The sequence below is a fragment of the Xenopus laevis genome, chromosome 6L (genome assembly GCF_017654675.1).
Source record: "Xenopus laevis strain J_2021 chromosome 6L, Xenopus_laevis_v10.1, whole genome shotgun sequence".
NCBI lineage: Eukaryota > Metazoa > Chordata > Amphibia > Anura > Pipidae > Xenopus > Xenopus laevis.
In genome coordinates, this window is record NC_054381.1 from 143,338,731 (window position 1) to 143,361,934 (window position 23,204).

The window sequence follows — 23,204 nt, forward strand, 5'->3', positions numbered from 1 at the left end:
ATGCCATAAGTCCGACCCCAATTCAAAATCCTGCACATGGTGCATGGGTCCTAAGGTGCAATTTTAATACTAGTAGTGCTACAAAGCATGGAACGCATAAGGCTCTTTTGAGATGTCTTTTTGCGAAAATAAATACCTTTTTAACTGCATCAAATATTGGAGTGTGGTCCTGTTTGTGCCAGCCTATCACTACACACTAACATATTGAGACTCAAAGAATATTCCAGCAATCAGTGGTGTCTGTAAAGGGGGCCATAGATGGGTGGCCATAGAAGTTACAATAGAAAGATTGATCGTTTCAATACACACGTGTAGAGCTGAATCATCAGATATACAGTTAGACACAATAGAATTCGACTTGTAGCTGACGATTTAGCCCAATGGCTGATGTTCGGGTGCCTTCAAAGGTTTTTCAGCCAGTCTTTGTCAGGGCCCGAAGGCACAGTTTGCAGTTGCGGACCAAGGAGGAAGCTTTGCAAATATAAACACAGTTCACGGTACAGAAGGGATCAAGAAGAAGAGTCGTCAATCCAGGCAAAAGGTCGGTTCAGGCAGCGAAGTTTCGTAATCGGGATACAGGCAAGGTCAAGATTAGAAGTTCAGAATAACACACCCAGGAACACAGCAGAGTTGAACCTATAATCGAGCAATGGCTGAAATCCTCTGGTGTCCTTTTATAGGTGAATTTTCGCACCAAAACGTGCATGATGACGTCATCCATCATGTGCTGACGTTGCGCGTTGACGCTGGCGTCCTGACGTTTTGAGGCTGGCGTTCAGATTGACGTGCTGGCTTCCAAACTTGTAAAGGACGACGCCATGGACGGAGGCGCCGTTGAGAGCTCCAGTGAGTGCTCCTTACAGTCTTCTGCCGATAACGGTCAGCTGAATATCATACGAAAATTTGTTTAGTACAATATTGTCTATTGTCTATGACACCCAGCTGCCTCTGGTGCTTATAGTTACACTTTATCAACAAATGAAGAGCCACAGATTGACCAACATTGATATGAAGTGTTACTTTATCCATCCCACCCTACTGCTGCCATCTTGCCCTACTATCTCCCACTGGAGACTTAATGCAAACAATTAGCATGACGGTACTTAGAAATCGTTCCATTTATAAGTCGACATTAATACAGATATAAATAAGAGAATACAATACAGCACAGGGGCCCTGCTCAAATGCACTGAATCAGCAGATGCCCCGGAAAGACATAATAAGGGCTCACTGATGAATAACTTGCACAATGTGTATTATTGCAGCTTAGCTCACAACCTCTGACCCGTGGGATAGATACAGAATGTTGTCAGAGGCAGGAGGCCCATGTAATCAGGTGTGGGCATTGATGCATTTGGAGATTAGAGCTGACTTGCGCTGTTCACATCTATCAGGTAGAGATAGCCTGTTATGCAGCTCACAGTGATGAACGTGGTAATAACCAGCCCGTACGTTGCACAAGATCTTATCTGTCATTGATTTTATTTGTGCTTTTTATAGACCGCAAAATAGATCTCATTGAATTCTTCCTCCATTTCCATTAAAAAAAAAAATCCAGGTAAACAAAGAAATGGCCAATAAAACATTTTATTTCTCCCGGGAGTTGATTATTATTATTATTCAGGTTATTACTTGGGGAAGCATTTTGCATTGTTACCTTGATAAATGAGATTTGTTTTTCTCCGAAAGCACCTACAGAATGAATCAGCAAATCACTGGCTCTTTTATACAGTAAAGAATGTGTGCTTAAAGGAGAAGGAAAGTCGTTTCCCACTTGGGGGAGGGGTCTGCTTCTTGCGGCTGCGCATTTGCATTAAAGTGAAAAGCCGAACTTTAACTAAAAAGTCGGCTTTTTTATTCTACTGCACATGCGTCTGTCCCGGGAAATTTGAAGAAAGAAGAAGCTGGAAGAGGATCTCTCACTGGTATAACATACAATAGATGGCGAATTATGTATCATAGTGCTCTGTCCGGAAACCTTGCTGCTTTGGTTTCAATATTCCATGCAAACAATGAAGAATCAGATGGCACACACTGCAGCAATTGTGCTAAAACTTAGGGGATTTATTGAGATCTCCATACAACATTTCGGAATGTTTAATATATACATGCACTTAGTGATGTCAATTAATTAGAGGGGAGGAGTGTTTCACCTCTTTACCTTTATATACCTGTGGATTGAATTACACGTATGAGAGCACTTGAGAAAGGAGGTTGTACAGGTATGGGACGGGTTATCCAGAATGATCGGGACCTGGGGTTTTCCGGATAATGGATCTTTCTGTAATTTGGGTCTTCATGCCTTAAGTCTACTAGAAATTCATTTAAACATTAAATAAACCCAATAAGCTGGTTTTGCCTCCAATAAGGATTAATTATATCTTAGTTGGGATCAAGTACAATGTACTGTTTTATTATTACAGAGAAAAAGGAAATTTTTAAAAATTTGGATTATTTGGATAAAATGGAGTCTATGGGAGACAGCCATTCCGTAATTCGGAGCTTTCTGGATATTGGGTTTCCGGATAAGGGATCCTATACCTGTACCTCCAAAACGTTGTATGCAGATCTCAATAAATCCCTTACGTTTTAGCACAATTGCTGTAGTGTGTGCCATCTGATTCTTCGTTGTTTGCTCACTGGTATAACCCCGGGCCGGTGCAGTTTTCTGCTGATAGGAGCACCTGCCCGGGGTTTCAGGTAAGTCAATACATTTACTTGGGGTTGCCCAACATTTGGCACCCCCAAGTGTGAAACGACTTTCCTTCTCCTTTAAGGGAATGACTGTTTAATGGAAGGTTTGTGTTCGGGGCGAGGCTTGTAGAACTTCACATATTACAGTTATAGGACCAGAATTCTCAGGACCTGGGGTTTTCCAGATAACAGATTTTTTTTTATAATATGGATACCTTAAGTCTAGTAGAAAATCATGTAAACATTAAGGGGCAGATGTATGAAGGGTCGAATATCGAGGGTTAATTAACCCTCGATATTCGACTAGGAACTAAAATCCTTCGACTTCGAATATCGAAGTCGAAGGATTTAGCGCAGATAGTTCGATCGAACGATCGAAGGATTATTCCTTCGATCGAACGATTAAATCCTTCGAATCGAACGATTCGAAGGATTTGAATCCAACGATCGAAGGAATATCCTTCGATCAAAAAAACTTAGGCAAGCCTATGGGGACCTTCCCCATAGGCTAACATTGACTTCGGTAGCTTTTAGCTGCCGAAGTAGGGGGTCGAAGTTTTTTTTAAAGAGGCAGTACTTCGACTATCGAATGGTCGAATAGTCGAACGATTTTTAGTTCGAATCGTTCGATTCGTAGTCGTAGTCGAAGGTCGAAGTAGCCCATTCGATGGTCGAAGTAGCCAAAAAAACACTTCGAAAGTCGAAGTTTTTTTAATTCGAATCCTTCACTCGAGCTTCATGAATCGCCCCTAAATAAACCCAATAGACTGGTTCTGCTTCCAATAAGGATTAATTATATTTTAGTTGGGATCAAGTACAAGCTACTGTTTTATTTTTACAGAGAAAAAGGTACAGGTATGGGATCCGTTATCCAGAAACCCATTATCCAGAAAGCTCTGAATTACGGAAAAGCCGTCTCCAATAGACTTTTTTTTTTAAAATTTTTAAAAATGATTTCATTTTTCTCTGTAATAATAAAATAATACCTTGTACTTGATCCCAACTAAGATATAATTAATCCTTAATGGAAGCAGCTTATTGGGTTTATTTAATGTTTACAATAATTTCTAGTGGAATTAAGGTATGAAGATACCTTAATTACGAAAAGATCTGTTAACCCGGAAAACCACAGGTCCTTAGCATTCTAGATAACAGGTCCCATACCTGTCATTTTTTTTTAAAAAAAAGTGGATTATTTGGATAAAATGGAGTCTATGTGAGACGGCCTTTCCTTAATTCAGAGCTTTCTAGATAATGGATCCCATACCTGAACTGGAATAGTAACATGAGAACAAGGGACAGACATAAGATGATACCGAAAGTGTCAGAAAAGAAGATGGGGAGCTACTGGGGGCATGTTCAGAGACTCAGATCTTCACTGATAAAGGGCTTGAGCTGGTGGAGAGGCCCAAAACATAAGGTGTAGCATTCCTAGCCGGATTCTTTGTTGAGCTTTATTTCTCCTTAAACCTATAGTTTAATTTAAATTACTATTTAAGCCTAGGAAGAATCATCACACATGGGAAGTTTCATGGTGCAATGTGTTGGGTATTATAAAAGATTCTTAGCTGGAGCCTGATTTGGACTCAAAAAAACATTTCTGATACATTGATTCAAATGATCGCTGATAAACTTGGGCATCTCCATCCTCTTGGGTCTGTAGAGTTCTGCAGGTCCTGATGGCAGAGCTCATCTTCCTACTCTCCAGCAGGCCCAAGGAATCATCAAGAGAAATTGTGAGCACAGCAGGAATTATTGGAAATATCATTGGCAGACCAGGGACTTACCAAAGTATTCTTATTCTTAAAGGATAAGTAAAACTTCAAACAAATTATGTAAATCTGTCCTTGTCTAGCATTATACTGTCCTTCCTGTGGTTGAAAAAATGTTGTGCCTGATTGTGGTAGGGTCCCTGGAATTCTGGTAAATAATGCGGTATATAGTTAATATAGGTATGGGTATATAGAATTTTAATTAAAAGTAGGGAGGGGTGTGTGTATGGATGCTGGGTTTTCATTTGGAGGGGTTGAACTTGATGGACTTTGTCTTTTTTCAACCCAATTTAACTATGTAACTAACTATGTAACTATGTAGATTTACCACTAAGAGCAGCGGCGACCCTGGGCATTTTGCCGCCTGAGGAAGCCTTCCCTTTGCCGTCCCACCCCTCCCCCAGCACTCACCTTTTCAGCGGGTTGAAAAACGGAAATTCGGCTCTTAGTTACCAGTAGCGGAATTTTTGCCGCCCTTAGCAACCAGGGGCGCTGCCGTCGGAGGCAATACGTCTCATTGGTTGAGCACCCTGACTAGGAAAAAAACTTGCTAGAACCTTCTGGTAGGACCAAATTTTATATTTGGGAACCAAGGGCACCTAGGCAATCTAGGGACCCCTCAGGTGCCTATATTAAAAATAAACACACCTGGGGATGTTTATAAAGCTGTTTAAAAAATATACAAATTGACATTGCCACTTTAACATCACTGTACAACGTATAAAAACAAAGTATACGTATAAAGCTGTAAAATGATTGCATGTAAATGTGAAGTTAAAGCCCCTTTATAAACTGGCTATTAGTAACGGATTCTTTCTCTGATTGCAAAGCCTGGCATTGTTGATTCATGGGTAAATCAATATTTTACAGCAAATATTATACAGCTTTATGAATTCGCACAAAATATTCAGACAAAAAGCTTGTGTCTCGGACTGAGTGCAGAGATGCAGAAATGATACTTCTTAACTGGGAGGTTTATCAACAGCAGCAAATGTTCCCGGGTGTCATGTGGCAGGAACTGGCAGTTAGTCAAATAACCACTGGATGTCAGTACAGGCCAATAAGCCACCATTGTGTTGTGGGCCCTGCAGCATTTCTGCTCATTAGAACCAGTGAACCCGCTTGGCACGCAGTTGTTTCTGACATCTATTGTCCAAAGTAGAAACTACAGTTAAACATATACAAACTATACACATAGTAAAATAGTAATTTAGGTTGAAAAAAAGACATTCCCATCAAGTTCAACCTTTTATATCGATATATAACCTGTCTAACTGCTAGTTAAAGCCTCTTAAATTTTCCCCAGAGGGGGGAAAATTCCTTCCTGACAAGTCCCTATATCAGTTTGTGCAAAGAGCTATTTTTTAATAATCTGGTATTTTCTCAATTGCTAAAAAACCATCCAACCTCTTTTTCTAATGTATCTGCCAGTGCAACTGATTCTGGTTCTGAATATTTAGATGAAACCTCCTTTCTTCTAATCGGAATAGATGCCCTTGTCTCTGCTGGAAAGAGTTAGGGTGGTAGCAGATGTGGCTACTTGGGGAGATTAGTCGCCCATCGACAAATTGCCTCTTCTTCAGGCGACTAATCTCCCCTAAATGCCTTCCCACCGGCCAGAATGTAAATTGACTGCGGGATAGCACTCTGATTGATTCAGCTTTCCAAAGTCACCTGAAGTTTCCTTGAGAGGAAACTTCGGGGGAAAAAAAGCGTTCCGAGTGCCATCCCACTGGGCGACTAATCTCCCCAAGTAGCAGCATTATTGGTAAATAAAGCATTGGAGAGATTATTATATGAGCCCCTTATATATTTATAAATAATTAGCTTAAACCCCCTTAAGCACCTCTTCTCCAGAGTAAACGACCCCAACTTGCCCAGTCTTCATAACATTGCATTCTTTTTACCAGCTTAGGGTAAGGCCAGACGAGGAGATTCGGGGAGATTTTGTCGCCTGGAGACTTATCTCTCTTGGCAACTTTGGGCGACTATTGAAAACGCATCGCCGCGTGTGCATTAGCGCAGGCGATTTTGCGCTGTAGCCTATGGGGAAAAGACGCTGAGGCAGTTTGGGGATATAGTCGCACAAAAGACGTGGCGATAAGTCGCCAGGTGACAAAATCTCCCCGAATCTCCTCGTCTGGCCTTACCCTAAATTACCCTTTATTTGGACTCCCTCTAATTCAATAATATCATGTTTTAGCACTGGAGATCAAAACTGCATGGCATATTTTAGATGAGGCCTTATTAGCACAAATCTATTATCCTTTTAATACAGATCAAAATCGTGTTTGGCTGTGAAGCTGCTGATTGGCATTGCCAAGTTTATCATCTACAAGGACTCCAAGGTCCTTTTCCATAATGGATTTGCCTAGTGCAGTCCCATTAAGGGTATAAGTGGATATTTTTACATCCCAGGTGCAGGACTTTACATTTATCAACATTGAATCTCATTTGCCACTTAGCTGCCCAGATTGCCAGTTTGTCAAGATCATGTTGCAAGGATGTCACATCCTGGATGGAATTAATTGGGCTGGATAATTTTGTGTCATCTGCAAACACTCATACATTACTTACAATACCCTCTCCGAAGTCATTAGTGAACAAGTTAAATAAAAGTGGACCCAATACAGAGCCACCCCCTGTACCTGATCCTATCCATGTGCAAACGACTTAATTAAGCCCAACAGCAGTGGTTTGTAGGGCACTGAATCAAAGAAAAATCTTTGTCTGACATGACAATAAAAATAAAATGCTTGCCACAGATATCAGACTTGCTGGCCTATAATTGCCAGGCTGGGATTGTAATCCCTTTGCTGGCGCAATGCATTCCTCATTTTCTATCTTTGCCTTCTGGGTTGCTGTTTTACAACATTTGTTATAGTTTTTATATTCATTGAATGCAGCTTCTGTCCCCCCTGCTTTCCTGTTCTTTCCTATTAACGTCTTCACTTCTAAATTGGGCCACATAGGGTCCTTAGCACTCTCAAATTTCTTTAAACAACTTAAATGAAAACCATTCCCCTGAACAAATATAAAACAGCTCATATAGAAACCCTGCTGAATCCAAATAAACCATTTTATAGAAATATACTTTTTTTTAGTATATTCCATTGGATAACACAAATTAGAAAATTGCCCGGCGCGAAACGCGTGTCGGCACACAGGATATTCTATCCACGTGATTTTAAATACCTGTTGGTCCAAATATTAGCGACCTAAAGAATTTTTAATCCTTTGCGTCTGAAGACTTTTAGCTTCCTAAGTAACGGTTGGCACCCTAATTCTAGAATCGATGCCAAGCACCCTGGTCTCGGCTCGTGCTTCTGCCTGTAGCAGCCAAGTTTGACTTCGGGAGGAGCCCTCAGCTACTCAGATGCCGCCAGGTCTTAAAACGAGAGGTGCAAGGCGAGGGCTTCTAGACAAGCAGAGGGGACAACTGTAAGGCAAGAGTCTTTGGGCTGAAGGTCACAGTACAAGGCATGAGACGAAATCATAATCAGATCAGGCCGGGTCAGGGCAGGCAGAGAACAAACGTAGTCAGGCAGGCAAGGGTCAAACCAGGAAGTCAATCAGAGGAATAAGGCAGAATCGGCGTCGGATATCAGGCAAGGGGTCAGGATACAGAAAGTAGAATCGTCAAGAACAGGAAGGGGTCACAACAGGTAGTCAATAACAGGTTTCAGGATCAGAATAGCAAAAGCTAAGCACCAGGAACAAATCCTATCACAGGCAGCTTGTAAAAATGTATCTTACCTTTTAAATTTTGCGCCATTGTGAGCTGACGTCATCACGCCAGTACGCCTTTAAATTACAAGGAGGCGCGCCGCGCGCTCCCTAAGGAACCGGAACGTGTGCCGCAGATTCCAAATACGTTGTAGGAGCTCCCCCATGGGCTAAAACAGCAATTCGCCAGGTTTTAGATGGCGAATGGTCACATTTTTAAAGAGACAGTACAGGATAAATTTCGATATTGGAATTTTTTCTCAAATTCAAATCAAATTTGGACTATTTCCTACTCGAAGTAGACAAAAATTAGCTCGAAATTTGAATTTATTTCATTCGAATTTTCACTGATAAATCTGCCCCGAAGTGGTCACTTGGAAAAAAACGGGAACTTTGGGAAATTACACTGCGTGGAAAAAACCCCAGGGCAATTGTCATACAACTAGCGAATTGCATACTGCTCTGCAGACTGTATAAATTTTGACTTTTTCTGTTCATTCAGAGCATTTCTGATATTGCAGAGCGGAAATGGGAGCGAGGCTAAAAGAAAAAGAAACTGAATTGCAGAAATATAAGTTTTGACCACATCACACCCTGACCAAGCACCCATAACCATAAACCATCTTTTTGTGGGAAGGCAACAGAGGCTTAGGGTGGTAGTATTTTAGGGGTGACATACCACCCAGCTGCATCCACTTTGGTTCTGAAGTTTTTTTACATTTACATTTTGCAGGAGATTTGATTTATATTTCCCCAGAACCAATATTCAGTGTTCTGGACCTGAAGAAAGAAATTTGCACATGTCAAGGAGACGATGGTGGGGCAATGAGCAGCGACGGGCCTAGGGGCACCCAATGAGTAAATCCGACCATGAAAATATAAAGGAGGACTGACAGGTGTTTGGGGGGGATGGATTTTACTGGGTAAACAAGGACATAACCAAATTGTGATTATTATTTCAATAAAAGTTTGGGAAGAGCAATCCACCATGTCTTTCTTTCCCATAACAAAAGTGATACAACTGCACAATTGCCAAACGAGGGGCAAACGTGTAATGACAATAATGTCCGACTGGCCCTGACACTGAATAAATAAAAATATAAATAAAAATATTTTAGAATAAGAGGGATACAAAGAAGAACAAACACAAGCACAGTGATCAGACTTACCAGCTGTACATCACAAGAGGGCAGTAGAAGAACATTAGACAAATTCAGATCAAAAAACGCACAAAAATGAACAGAAATCCACTTCATATATGAAATATAATTAAAATATAAGTAGAGGAGGTGGATTACTGTTTTGGGAGAAATTCTTGCAGGAAATGAGCATCGCAGCATTGTTTGTTTAGAAATAATCTTCTCTAGTTAATTAAGAGATAGAAAAGAGTAAACATTGGTAAACACTGAGGAGCCTTGTATTAATAAATAAATAACTCCCATTTATAAATGACTCCTTGTGTCGTGCTTATTAAGACACTAACGGGTCACTATACATTCATTATTTAATTCTCCTTTTGTACAATGGAAACAGTAAGAGGGTTAATGTGTCCTGCTAATTATTTTGCCCTTCTTCTCAGTCCTGCTATTCTCTTTTATATCGTGGGCACTGGTTTCACCGGAAATAAGCTGCCATTGTCTCTTGCCAGGCTTCTCATGTGCTTTTGCATCACCTCCCGCAGCTCTCCTGTTATGTTATTATCCTTAACAAGAATCCAGAAGTCATGTAACTAAACAGGTGAGAGGTATGGCCAAATGTTTTAAGGGAACATTGGGTTGGGACAGTCAGTGCCTAGCAGGATTCAGGTTATAGAACATCTGCCATTTGTTAGAGCTATTAAATGACAGCTCTTTTAGATGCAGGTACTCACAATTACAACTCCCAGAATCTTATGAATGCTAAATAGCTGGGAGTTGGAACAGAGTTCATGAAACAAGAGACGAGGTCCCTCACATCCAATGAGAATTACGAATTCAACGGATATTTTCTTCTGAGAGCAACTTGATTTGTTCCAAGCCCCTACCTGCACTTTAATGCTGCACAAAAGCCATGATTAGTTCATTTTAACTGGAGACTTGTTTATCCTGCTTCATCCTTCCCATCCCTTCCATTCAGACTGGCCGTTGTTGTGCAGCGACGAATGATCAAAAATAATTACTTCTCCTCTGCTTATAACGTTACTTGATTGTTCTCCCCATTAATTAAGGTGTTTTCATCTAATTAGACTTTGGTAAATTCCATTAGCTGCTCATTTTACATTTTTTTTTCTACTGAAATCTAGAACATCTCTATTTTTCGGTGTATTATAATTATACGTTTGGTCTGAATGCTCAATACATCAGAATACATAAACAATTACACTTGTAGAAAGCCTGGCATTTTTTAGAGCATATAATACATTTAATCCAGTTAAAATGTTCATTTTTATATATTCAGTTTAAAGGGGACCCGTCACCCACAAAAATGATTAAAAAACCTATTTTATCACATTAGTCAAGCAAAATGAATTTTAAATACACTATATAAATTATTTGACTCTTGTTTCCTTCCGTCTGGGAATTCATAATTATAACAAGCAGGCAGGAGCCATTGTGTGGACACTGTTATTAAGACAAGCCTTGTATCATCTCAGAATCTTGTTTGTGCACCAGAATGGGGAACCGATGTCCATCCCCATGCCCTGGTTACACAATTAAATGGTGAAGAGAACGGGGGAATGTGGGGAGAGCAGTGACATCTAGAAAGTGCTGAATGGAAAGTGAAAGTAATTGTCTGCCCCACCTCTATGCCCATGGCATAGAGGAGGGGCAGCCAATATTTGATTGACAGCTGAGATTTTTAAATGAGCTTACAACAGTTATGATTGCTTTAATAAAAAATAGAAATTGGATTTCATGTTTAATTTGAAAAGGACTTTTATTATACAGATTTTTGTATCTGGGTGACAGGTCCACTTTAAGGATTAGAAAAAAATTAAATCCTGATGTCAACCTCATGTAGAGTCCAGGCAAATGGTTGGGCGAATTTGTTCAGTTTTGCTTCTGAAAAAAATTAGTGAATTTGCTGCGAAATTCACAAAACACTGAAAAATTCACGAAACGCACATTTTGACGCCTGCGGGCGAATAATGTTGACGTGCAACAGTTTTGTTGCAAGAGACTTTTCTGGTGCGTTTTCAAAATTATTTGACACCGATGAATTTATGGCAGCGAATTTTCGCCTGCAGAAAAACACAGAAATTCGGCGCGAATTAGACCCTGTCGAATGTATTCACCCATCACTGGTGGTAGGCTCCCCATAGGGGTCATTAAAGCAATAGTAAAGGGGGTTTAAATGAAGGCCTAAAGGGGGATTCAATTTTACAGTAAGGTCTAATCTACTATCTTGAATACCCTTGGATTTATAGGAGAGTGATTGTTATAACTTACTGTAGTTTCAAGTGTAAGAGTGTAAAGTTTAATTTTTATATAGGTAACGTAGTGCAAGTGGCAGTTAGGTCACTAGATGGCAGCAAAGGTTGGGCAGTTAAGAATTTGCGAAAGTACAAAAAAATTTGCGAAAGGGCGGAAACACATTGAAGTCAATGGGCGGTAACATTTTTTAACACGCAACAATTTTTCTTGCGCCAAATGCATTAAAGTCAGTGGGCGTTTTTTCTTGTGGCAACTTTTTTTTTCTCTGCAACTTTTTTGTCCAAATGCATTAAGGGCATTTTTTCTTGTGGTGACTATTTTGTCCAAATGCATTAAAGTCAAATGGCATTTTTTTTATTATGCCCACTTTTTTTTGCCCAAATACATTAAAGTCAATGGGACATTTTTGTCTTTGTCGCAGCAAATTTTTCCGCTGCAATTTTTTGTGAAAAAAAATTGTGAAAAAAATTGTGAAAAAAATTGCAGATGGCAAAATGTGGAATTTTCGTCACAAATCCATGGTTGGTGAGCAAATTCGCTCATCACTAGCTGTAAACTTTATAAGAGGTTGGGATAGAGAAAGAGCCTCTATGGCTTCTCAGAATATATAAGGTGAATAGCTTTCTAGTCTGAAGCATGTGCCTCTCCAGGCCAGATCCAGGTGGAGCAGGCTGATGTACATAGGACTAGCAAAAGTTGGGCTACTTAACATGGATACCTGTTGCTCCACCAAGCAGGTTAGTGGTGGTAGAGAATGGTTCAAAAAGAAGAGGCCCAATGCTGCCCTAAGCACTACAGTATATCAAACCTTACTAAGAAAGTGAGTAATAATCACTGTTCATAAGGTGTATAGCTTTAACCTTTGCCGTGGGTGGGTTACTGTCTTGCATTGCTCTTGCCAATCTGCTGATTACAAGCCAATATGCCAGGTTTCAACCAGTATAATTAGGATTGCACCAGATCCACCATTTTGGGATTTGGCTAAATCCCTAATCCTTCATGAAATATTTGTGTAAATCTCGATCTGACTATGCAATGCATATGTAAATTAGGGGCACAAGGCATAATAGAGAAATGCTTCCTTGCTTGTGTGATGAAAAGGAACATAAATTTAAGGATTCAGATTCTGGTGCGCCCCCTGGTCACTCGCATCCCCCACCCCCTTGTGCATCTTACCCCCCTGCACTCGCATACCCTTTCCTTCTTGTACCTCCCCTCACCTGTTGGCACTGCTGCTACTGCTGCCACTGTTGATCTGATTGGCTGCACTGAGGACTGGGTTGATGTTAGATTCAAACAGCTGGCAAGATCTCCCATCCAGTCCCCAGTTTAGATGTGGCCATGGCTCCCCCAGATCTCTGCTGTCTTTGTGGCCTGGTACTTGGATTATGCTGCTGAAAACGGCCAAATCCTGGCCAACTCCAATACTGAATCCTGGATTTGATGCATCCCTAAATGCAATAAATAAGATGCCCACTCAGGGAAAGATCTTCTTGTTTGGCGAGGTCACCACGGGTATACATTTGCTCCCTCCAGATAAATAAGTAGTGGCCAAATCAGGCTGTTCAGTCCACAGACTTTAAATTGAGCTCTTTCCTGATCCCAGCCTTTTTTGATTCAATAAGTCATTAGTGATGAGCAAATCTGTCCCATTTCATCCAAAAATTGGTGAAACTGAGAAAAAAATTGCGAAACTGCAAAAAATTCAAAACATTTTGAAGTCAATGGGTGACAATTATTCTCACTCCAAATGCATTAAAGTCAATGGACATTTTTTCTTTTGGTGACTTTTTGTCTCTGCAATATTTTTGTTTTGGCTACTTGTTTTGTTGCGGCAAATTATTCCTCTGCAATTTTTGCCACAGTTTCAAGAATAATTCGCAGATGGCGGAATTTTGCCATGCATCCATGGCTGGCAAAAGAATTATAAGTTATGATTCTATCCTCTTGCATAGGCCAATGGTTGCTGTTGGATCAATCAATAGTAGCAACCAAAATGTACCTGTATAACTCCACCTTAATGCATGAAAGAAAAGCATAGTGAGCCTTCTTTTTTAACTTCTTCTCTTGTCAGTTTAGTGCTTGCTAAGAGTTAAACACAGAAGCAGCGATGCTGCAATAAAATTGGGAGACTTCACTGTGGGAGAAAGAACGCTAATTAAAATGACAGGTTGTCATGTACTGAATTGAGAAAATCAATTGTTTTTCCAAATGATATTTTACTTGAATGAACTCGATACTAGTGGCACACAACTTACTGGGTACTTTGTTGAATGTTCTCTGACAATATTCTATCAGTTTCTAACAACTAACCAGTGATGTTCGCCCACCTGGATTCTTCATTGTTCTGCCCTCCGGGGAAAATGTATTCGCCCCCATCATCACTCGCAAGTAATTGATGGCATTAGCAAATGCTGCACTGTCTTATTGTTGGAAGGAAGGAAGGAAGGAAGGAAGGAAGGAAGGAAGGAAGGAAGGAAGGAAGGAAGGAAGGAAGCAGTTGGACATAGTCAGAAAGGCCAGGTCAGAACCAGATAACAGGAGCAGAATTTGTTTGGCAAACGAAAGGGCAGGAACAGTCCGGGGTCAGAACAAGGTAGTCACACAAGAGGCAGGAACAGGTAGAAGGAGTCAAAGGAACAGCAAACACAGTTTACAGAGCACTTGGGACCAAGCACATGACCTATAATGGGCAGTGAGTCAGTGCAGAGCAGAGGGTTATATAGTCAGGCTGATGGCTAATACTGAGCACCTGTGGCCAGAGTAGCAACAGCTGAGTTCACCATTCCTACCAGGGAATACAGGTGTACCTATATCAGTGAACTAGGACCTTAGCTGTCTTAGTAGCAGTAATGCAGACAGCATGAAACAGGTCTCTGGTTCATCTCCAGGAAGGATGTTATAGATTTCCGAGCTAAAAAATATAGGAAAATATAGATATACAGTGTGGAGGCTCCTTTCTCCTGCGTGTCAACCTGAGCATTTAATAACAATAGGTAGTAACATACAGACCAATGCGTTTTGTCCATTGCAGGCCACCACTTTTTTCTACTAGATGAACACCCTGTGTTCCATTAGCCTTAAAGTTACAATGTTGAAAGTTAAAAAAATCCTTGTATGTAAATTAAAGGATGCAGTGAAAAACAAAGCATCATGGCCATCACCCAACTGTTACCATATCCTACAGATACTGTACCTTTTGCCAAAGGTTTCTTTTGAAAGCACTGCAGAAAAGGGTACTTCAAATGTTTAGCTTGGGCATATTAGTTCAGTAATGTCTATGTAACAAACTGATCATGCTTTGTCTCTTTTGACCTCAATAGGTTGGCCAGTAAGAAGAATATATTCTCAGATTACTTATTTTGAAGATACTCAAGTTAAAGGACTTAGCTTAAGTGCCCAGCCTCCTGGGATTCTATGAAGAGACCCATCATAAAGTGCATGCCCAATCTTTTGCTTGTAGTTGTGTTGTAGGTGCATGTTTACTAACACTGGAGATAAATAGCTCCATAGATGTTGCCCATAGCAACCAATCTTTTCTAACTGGTAGGCAACTTGTTTATTGGTTACCATGGACAAGCTCTCCGGAGATCTCCAGAGATATTTTTCTCCAGTGTTAGTAAACATACCCCATGTCATTAAGGGTAAATGACTCTGTTGCTAGTACACCATGATTGTCTGATGTCCTTGTGCTCTAGATATAGAATAGATAGGCATCTTACTTTCTTTGTGAAGAGGTAATCTCTATGCACTGAGCCACGTTTTTGTGCTACTGATCCCTGATTTCTGTCTCCACCAATCATCACCTGCAATGGACTATTTTATTTCAATTAGTTGACTTTTCCCAGTTGGAGAATTACAGGAACATCTACCAATCCTCTTCCCATTTCAGCTCCCATGCTCAGGTGCTGCTACCAAGTGGGGGGCACAGGAACATTCTTCCACTATTGCCTCCTTGCAGGTAATTTCATTTGATCATTTAAGGTGGTCATACACAGAAGTGGTCACCCAGTTTGAGCTTTCGTATGAGCATTTCATCAACATTTTGGTCAACTTGGTCAGTTGCTCATTTCTGTATAATGCAATCCATTATCTGCTCAGAACCTGGAATTTGCCTTTATATAAAGCCCTGTGCCTAGTACTCAAAACATATAAACATTAGGTATTTTGGACTAGATTGATACAGCCAATTTTGAGCCCCCTACTTCTGCATTTGCTTCTGGGGCAATAATAAATTAATCCTTGTTTCTCCTTCATGCATACCTACTGAAACCTCAGAAAAAAATGAGAAACCCCTTATAGTTAGTTTTTCTACAAGTGTTTATTACGATTGCCTGTATATTGTACAATATGATAATTCTTACTTAAAGAGAAACGCAAACAACAATTATTTGACTTTCTTTGTGGTTGCAGTCATCAGGGAAAGGTGGCACAATATACACATCCAAGGGGAAGAGACCATAAATAATAGTTGTGTCTGCACAAGTGACAAGGTTGATCATTTTGTTGGTGTTCCACCTGACAACTTTATGCCCAATACATCTTTCCCTTTAACATTTATCAACTACTTCTCAATGTAAAAAAGGTCAGGGGGGAAATGATGTGGGTGATCTGGCGTGTCATTTATATCATTGGAATATTATTTTGGTTCACGTGAAGAACATTAGGATCCTTTATCAACCGAATGTGTAGAAGAACTCAAGCAGATAGTCTTTCTCTTTTGCTGTTTTTTATTGCCTACAAGCTCTCCCCTTATAAGATAAAAAGTAAAAATAAGACCAAGGCAAGAACATCTAATAACTAATAACCACCCTCTGGTATTAGCAAATACACTGGGCTAATATTGTTCTTATACTAAAAATCCTTTCTTGGATTCCGTAGACCCAACAACCTTTCTCCTTACGAGTAAATGTTTTTAATGGCAGAAGGGGAAATGACCCACCACCCCATAGCCCTTAGACTTCTAATTTCCATGGTGCTCCTCTTACAGCTTTGTATTAAAGTGCAAACCTATCCAAGCACCATAAATATATACAGCTGTATCAATAACTTTAGATTCATCTGACTATCCGAGTAATGACATTGACTGATCCAATTTAGCTATCTCTTCCCAGAAGGCAATCAGATTTCTCAGGAACGCATCATCTTTCTTTCATGTCATTTCTGGAGAGCATCTCTCAGTGACCTTCAAAGACTTTGTGGCATAATAATAAAAGAAATAATAAAATATTGTGGTTGCAGATATGTTGCCTTTAATATACCGTTGTTGCCATTGCAACATAAGGCTGGTCTTATAGAAAAAAGAAAAAGAGTCCATAAATGTCAAAATCTTGTTCAGATAATGAACTGAAAGACTCTCTTATGTTGGGGCTGACATTTTTTGTAACTTATTCTGTATCCTGTGGCTTTCAGTGAAGTAAAACTATTTCATGACGTGGGTTATTCTGTTGTACAGTCTTAAAAAATTTTTATTGTTCCATAGCCCCATGAGTTGATCTTTTATCAGTTACCTGTTTCTTCAAAAAGTACGAATAAATGCCATTTTCTATGCTGAAATCCAGCTGTTTAACAGTTCTTCTCTCTCTGCATCATTTGAAATCCTGGCAGGGAAGGAGGGACTAAACACTGATGTCACAAATTGTAACAACTTCTCCACATCTTACAGACAGCATGCAGGAACTACATAACCCACAATGCATTGCACTTTGATGTTCTGTTCCTTATTGAAATCCCATGTGCAGGGAATTGTGGGGTTTGGAGGTTGCAGCCTAAGGACAGATGGCTGCTGATACAAAGTAACAGTAGTCAGACAGCTCAGAAAAGTAGTCAGACAGCTCAGCAGGAGAGCAATAGACTAGGCTTAGGGAACTGTCACAAACCATTAAAAATCATGAAAAGTCTGCATATTTTTTAAATGATGTATATTGCAAAGTTGCAATATACATCATTTAAGCAGGAAGAAGCTGTGCACAAAATGTCACTAGCATTGAATCTATGTTTATACATTCTATTTCAGGGGAAAACTGCTTTGTTTCCAGAGTGGCAGAAGGGTTAGAAGATAAGAGGCATCCAAAAATAAACAATGAGGTGAATACAGGACAGGAGCAGGAGAAGGGGTGAGGTGCAAACATATATATTATAGTATTGTAGATATTTCTATCTATACAGATATATAGAGTGAGACAGAGGGTTATTAGAAACAGAGAGGTGAGTCTGGAGATAACTCAGCAGAATGAGAAGGAAAAAGGTAAAAGAGGACAGTGAATAGAGTGAGGCCATGGATAGGTGGGGGATTCAATGGAGCAGCAGGGCAAGAAACTGTAGGGGTTAATGTGCTTTGTAAGCTTAATTGTAATTTTAAGAAATGTGTTCATTTAAAAAAGAACAAAACAATATCTATATACATACGACAAGAGAATATCCTTTATTATGAAGTACAAGTCCAGGGAGGGGCAAGTGCCCCCCCTGTCCCTATCTGTGGACGCCCATGGGTTAAACACTGAAAGTAATCATCTGATTTGTTTGCCATGGGTTACTGCCCCGGAGCAAATTTGCCCAGTGTTTATAAATGAGCTCACTGACTTTAATGCATTTGGACAAAAAAATCAACCTCAAGAAAAATTGCCCATTGACTTTAATGCGTTTTGAGTGAGAAATAACTAGAGAAAAAACACCCATTGACTAATGCATTTGCACAAAATTTGTCAAGACAAAAAAGTCACTGCAAGAAAAAACACAATGCATTTGGAGTGAGAAAAAAAAAGTGAAATGAAACACTAATTAAGAGTACACTTTATTATTAATATCAGAACATTTGTACCAGTTTAGTTATTAGCTATTTGATCTAGTTTTATGTGTTTCTGTGGGGTTTTATATATATATTATGTTAACCTTGTGTGAGTTTTGGGCCCAATTAACTCAAAACTTTTGTTTTTTTCCTGAGATGCCTTCTGAAAAAAGTTCAGCTTTTAGCTCAAAGGCTCAAGTAATCTTAACTAGAGCTTAACCAGAGGAAATAGTAGCAGCCACAATATTTTATTTTCAGTTTTTTCCCCTCACTTTGTCATTATTTATTGACTGTATTGTTGTGCTTAGTATACGTCTATTTTAATTTGGAGACAATAAGCTGATGGGAAAAAAGAAAGGTATTTTGTATAACTAAAAATAATTAATTGGACTTATGTGAAGCTCTTTCGGTCTCATTAGTCAGCGAAACGCCATTATGTCAATTATCTTTATGGATTGCAGTCTGTTGGAACACCAAGAAGAGAAGGAGACACAATATGCATATTAACTGGCATCATTTGTTCTTGATTGTTTTCTAGTTCATTCCATTGATTGAAATAATATGGGTTGGTGTTATGGTTCAAACACAAGTAGACAAAGTAAACATTGGCTTGTTCTCTCAAAAAGTTGCATTTATCCCTCAGTTAAGATGATTATTCTGAAGCTTGACAGTAGCAGTTAGATTATTAGTACAGGTATGGGATCTGTTATCCAGAAAGCTCTGAATTATGGAAAGGCCATCTCCCATAGGGGCAGATTTACTAAAGGGCGAAGTGGCAGTTGCTAGCAAAATTTCAACCAGAAATCCAATCAACAGGGACATCTCCATTCTACTAACAGGCATAGATGACAGTTCACTAGCGAAAGAGACAGTCATTAGCATAGTTTCGCACCCGTAATTTTGGCGAACAAATTTTACACAATGTTACCTATTTTACCAGAGTCTCCTTCATCACCTTAGACCTGGCAAACTGATAATATTAAGCTTTATCCTCCTTAAACTTATGTCAGTGACATCATATCCTGTACACTGACCATTTGAGGGGCATGCCACATTTGTTTTAGGATGGGCTCATGTCTAGGGCATTAGAGGAGTGGCTTCAAGCATTTGCACCAACATCTCCAATAAAGCCATCTATACAACCTATATGTACCTGCCCTATTCAAATTTACCTAAAGGTGGCCATACACGATAAAAACTGCTGACAGACCGAGTCGGCAGGCTATTGGCCCGTGTATGGGGCACCCCAAGGGGCTTCCCCGATCGAGATCTGGTCGAAAGTCGGCCAGATCTCGATCGGATGGGACTAAAAATCCTGTTGGATTGCGGCCGCATCTGTTCGTTGATGCGGTCCCGCAATCTGACTGCCCGTTCCCATTCGTTAGGATCCGATCGTTGGGCCCTAGGGCCCACGATCAGATCAGCCTGATATCGCCCACCTCAAGGTGGGCATATCGGGGAGAGAGCGGATCTCTCCGTGTATGGCCAGCTTAAGTTTAAGAGTACTAGGCACCGAAACACCATTAAGTAAATTATCCTTTAAGGATTCAGATTCGGTTCGGCCAGGCACAAGGACTTGGCCAAATCCAAATCCTTCTGAAAAAGGCATTTGTGCAATGTGGTTCATACAGGTATGGGATCAGTTATCTGGAAACCCATTATCCAGAATGGCCGTCTCCCATAGACTCCATTTTATCCAAATAATCCAAATTTGTAATATTAAAACAGTAGCTTGTATTTGATCCAAACTAAGATATAAGTAATATTTATTGGAAGCAAAACCAGTCTGATGAGTTCATTCAATGTTTATATGATTTTCTAGAAGGTATGAATTACAGAAATATCCGTTATCCAGAAAACCCCTGGTACTGAGCATTCTGTATAACAGGTCCCATACCTGTACTTACATGAAATCAGCCCCAATATCTCAAAAAGATTTATTCCCCAGGCAAGACTAAAGGGGTGATTTATCAACGTTAAAATTCCACAATTCTATTATTTTTTTTGTAACATTTAAAAAAACTTGAATGTTGGGTATTTATTAAGCAAAAAAAAAAACTCAAAAAACTTGAATGTAAAACTTTGGTATCTAAATGCTTGCAAGTTGATATAGTTGTCCTAGGCAAAATTCAAGCCATTTTTTTTAAAATTGAGATTGTTGAGTTTTTCAATTTTTTTAACTTGTAAACTCACAAATTCGAGTTTTTTGAGCTTATAAATTTATAATTTCATGTTTTTAGTTTATAAACTCACAAAATTGAGAGTTTTCCACAATTGTATTCAATCCAGTTTTTCTATTTGAATTTTTAATAAATAAGCAAACATTTGAGTTTTTTTAAATTGTGAGTTTATTCAAAGTAGAAAAAAACTTCTAAAACCTCACAAATTAGATTTTTGATCAATAAGCTCATGAGTGTTAGTCAGATGTGCCATGTGCTATTATATGCTAGAGCCATACTGCTCCTTACCCAGTTCCTTCTTGATTATGGGTGGTGGTGGGGAGATCAATATTGCTAGTATAGTGAACTTTTTTGCTTCATCTGTCTGAGGCAAGGTTATCACTGAGTCTCATATCAAAAGCATTCCTGGTACCCGTACATCTCATCAAGCACAAATAGACTGAAATGAAGTCAGTGGAATCATTGTAGAAGATGCTCAAAAAAATATACTGCAACTGTTTATTCTGGTAATTCTGCTATATCCACATACTGCCATATCCATATACTGCAACTGTTTATTCTGGTAATTCTGCTATATCCACATACTGCCATATCCATATACTGCAACTGTTTATTCTGGTAATTCTGCTATATCCACATACTGCCATATCCATATACTGCAACTGTTTATTCTGGTAATTCTGCTATATCCACATACTGCCATATCCATATACTGCAACTGTTTATTCTGGTAATTCTGCTATATCCACATACTGCCATATCCATATACTGCAACTGTTTATTCTGAAATGACAGTTAAACAAGACAGTTGGACAAGGCATTGACAAGGCAAAAGGAACCGGACTCCCCTGCAATCATCAGTGAACCATCTGGGATAAGAAGAAAACAGATTTGTTTGTACCTGCTAGTTTGTTACTTCTTATTCCAAACATGCTTTATCCTGCATTTCTCCTCCTTTCACTCTCATGCTTCATAAAACATTTTTCACTACCTCCTCCGGCAAGTCCCACTTCTATAAAAATCTCAGCCTCTCTTCTCTCCTCTCCTTCCCTCTCCACACATGAAGTTTATAAAGTACTCGGTTTAGCTATTCCACAAAACTCCTCCTTTTCATACAAACGAAGGACTTATAAATCCCACTCACACTTAGTCTTTCTTTCCTTTCTATTGCTGGCAGCTGGGGACATTTCCCCAAACCCTGGCCCTTACCCCATCCCAGTTATATCACGACCACGAGCTCCTTCTCTCCGGAGCAAATTCCAACAGTACAGAACACTTACTCCTATACCCAAAAACCCAGTTAATCTTTCCTGTGCTCTCTGGAATGCCAGATCTGTCTGCAACAAACTCACCGCTATACACGACCATTTCATTGCAAATTCCTTTAACCTACTCGCACTTACTGAAACCTGGCTTTCTCCTACTGACACCGCCTCACCTGCTGCCCTGTCCTATGGGGGCCTACACCTTACTCATACTCCCAGACCTGGCAACAGACCTGGAGGTGGGGTAGGTTTGCTTCTCTCTCCCCGCTGTACTTTTAAAGTTCTTCCACCTGTTCCCTCTTTATCATTCTCCTCATTTGAGGCTCACTGCATTAGGCTCTTTTCTCTGGTTTCACTGTGCATTGCTGTTATATATCGACCACCAGGACCAACTGCACAATTTCTGGACAACTTTGCTGCCTGGCTTCCTTACTTTCTTTCATCTAACATCCCATCCATCATATTAGGTGACTTTAATATACCCGTTAACAACATTAACAACTCTTCTGTCTCTAAACTTCTTTCACTAACCTCCTCCCTAGGCTTATCTTTGTGCTCAGACTCCCCCTCTCACTCCAATGGTAATGCTCTGGATCTCATATTTACCAGACTCTGTTCAACCACCAATTTTACTAACTCACCATTTCCCCTCTCTGATCGCAATATGCTCACATTTCAACTCTCACTAACTCCCTCCTCACCCCCTGCTATTCCCCAAACACGTACCTACCGTGACTTGCAAGCTATAGACGTGTCACATCTCTCTTCTTCCTTTGACTCTCTTCACTCTAATATCTCAGCCATCTCATGTCCTAATGTGGCTACCTCTGTCTACTATAGTACTCTCACCACTGCCCTAAATGAGCTTGCTCCTTTAAAAACTAAACGTTCTAGACCCAAACCACTTCAACCTTGGCATACTGCTCATACAAAAGCGCTCCAAAGACACTCACGTGCACTTGAGCGTCGCTGGCGCAAATCCCGTTCAGAATCAGACTTTTGGAGCTACAAATCTGCCCTGCGCTCCTTTAACACCAGCCTCTTCCAAGCCAAACAAACATACTTTACTTCACTCATTAACTCCCTTTCTAAAAAACCAGCACAACTTTTCTCCACCTTTAACACTCTCCTTTCCCCTTCTCCACCCCCTCCATGCACATCTGTCTCTGCTCAAGATATTGCTGAGCACTTCAAAAACAAAATTGACACTATCAGAAGGGACATTACACTACTCAACCCCCCTAGACTTCCACCACCCTCCCTCCACACTCCCCAGTCCCTCCTGTGCTCCTTCACCCCTGTCACTGATGAGGAAGTCTCAAAGCTTCTGGCCTCTTCTCACCTTACCACCTGCCCGCTTGATCCAA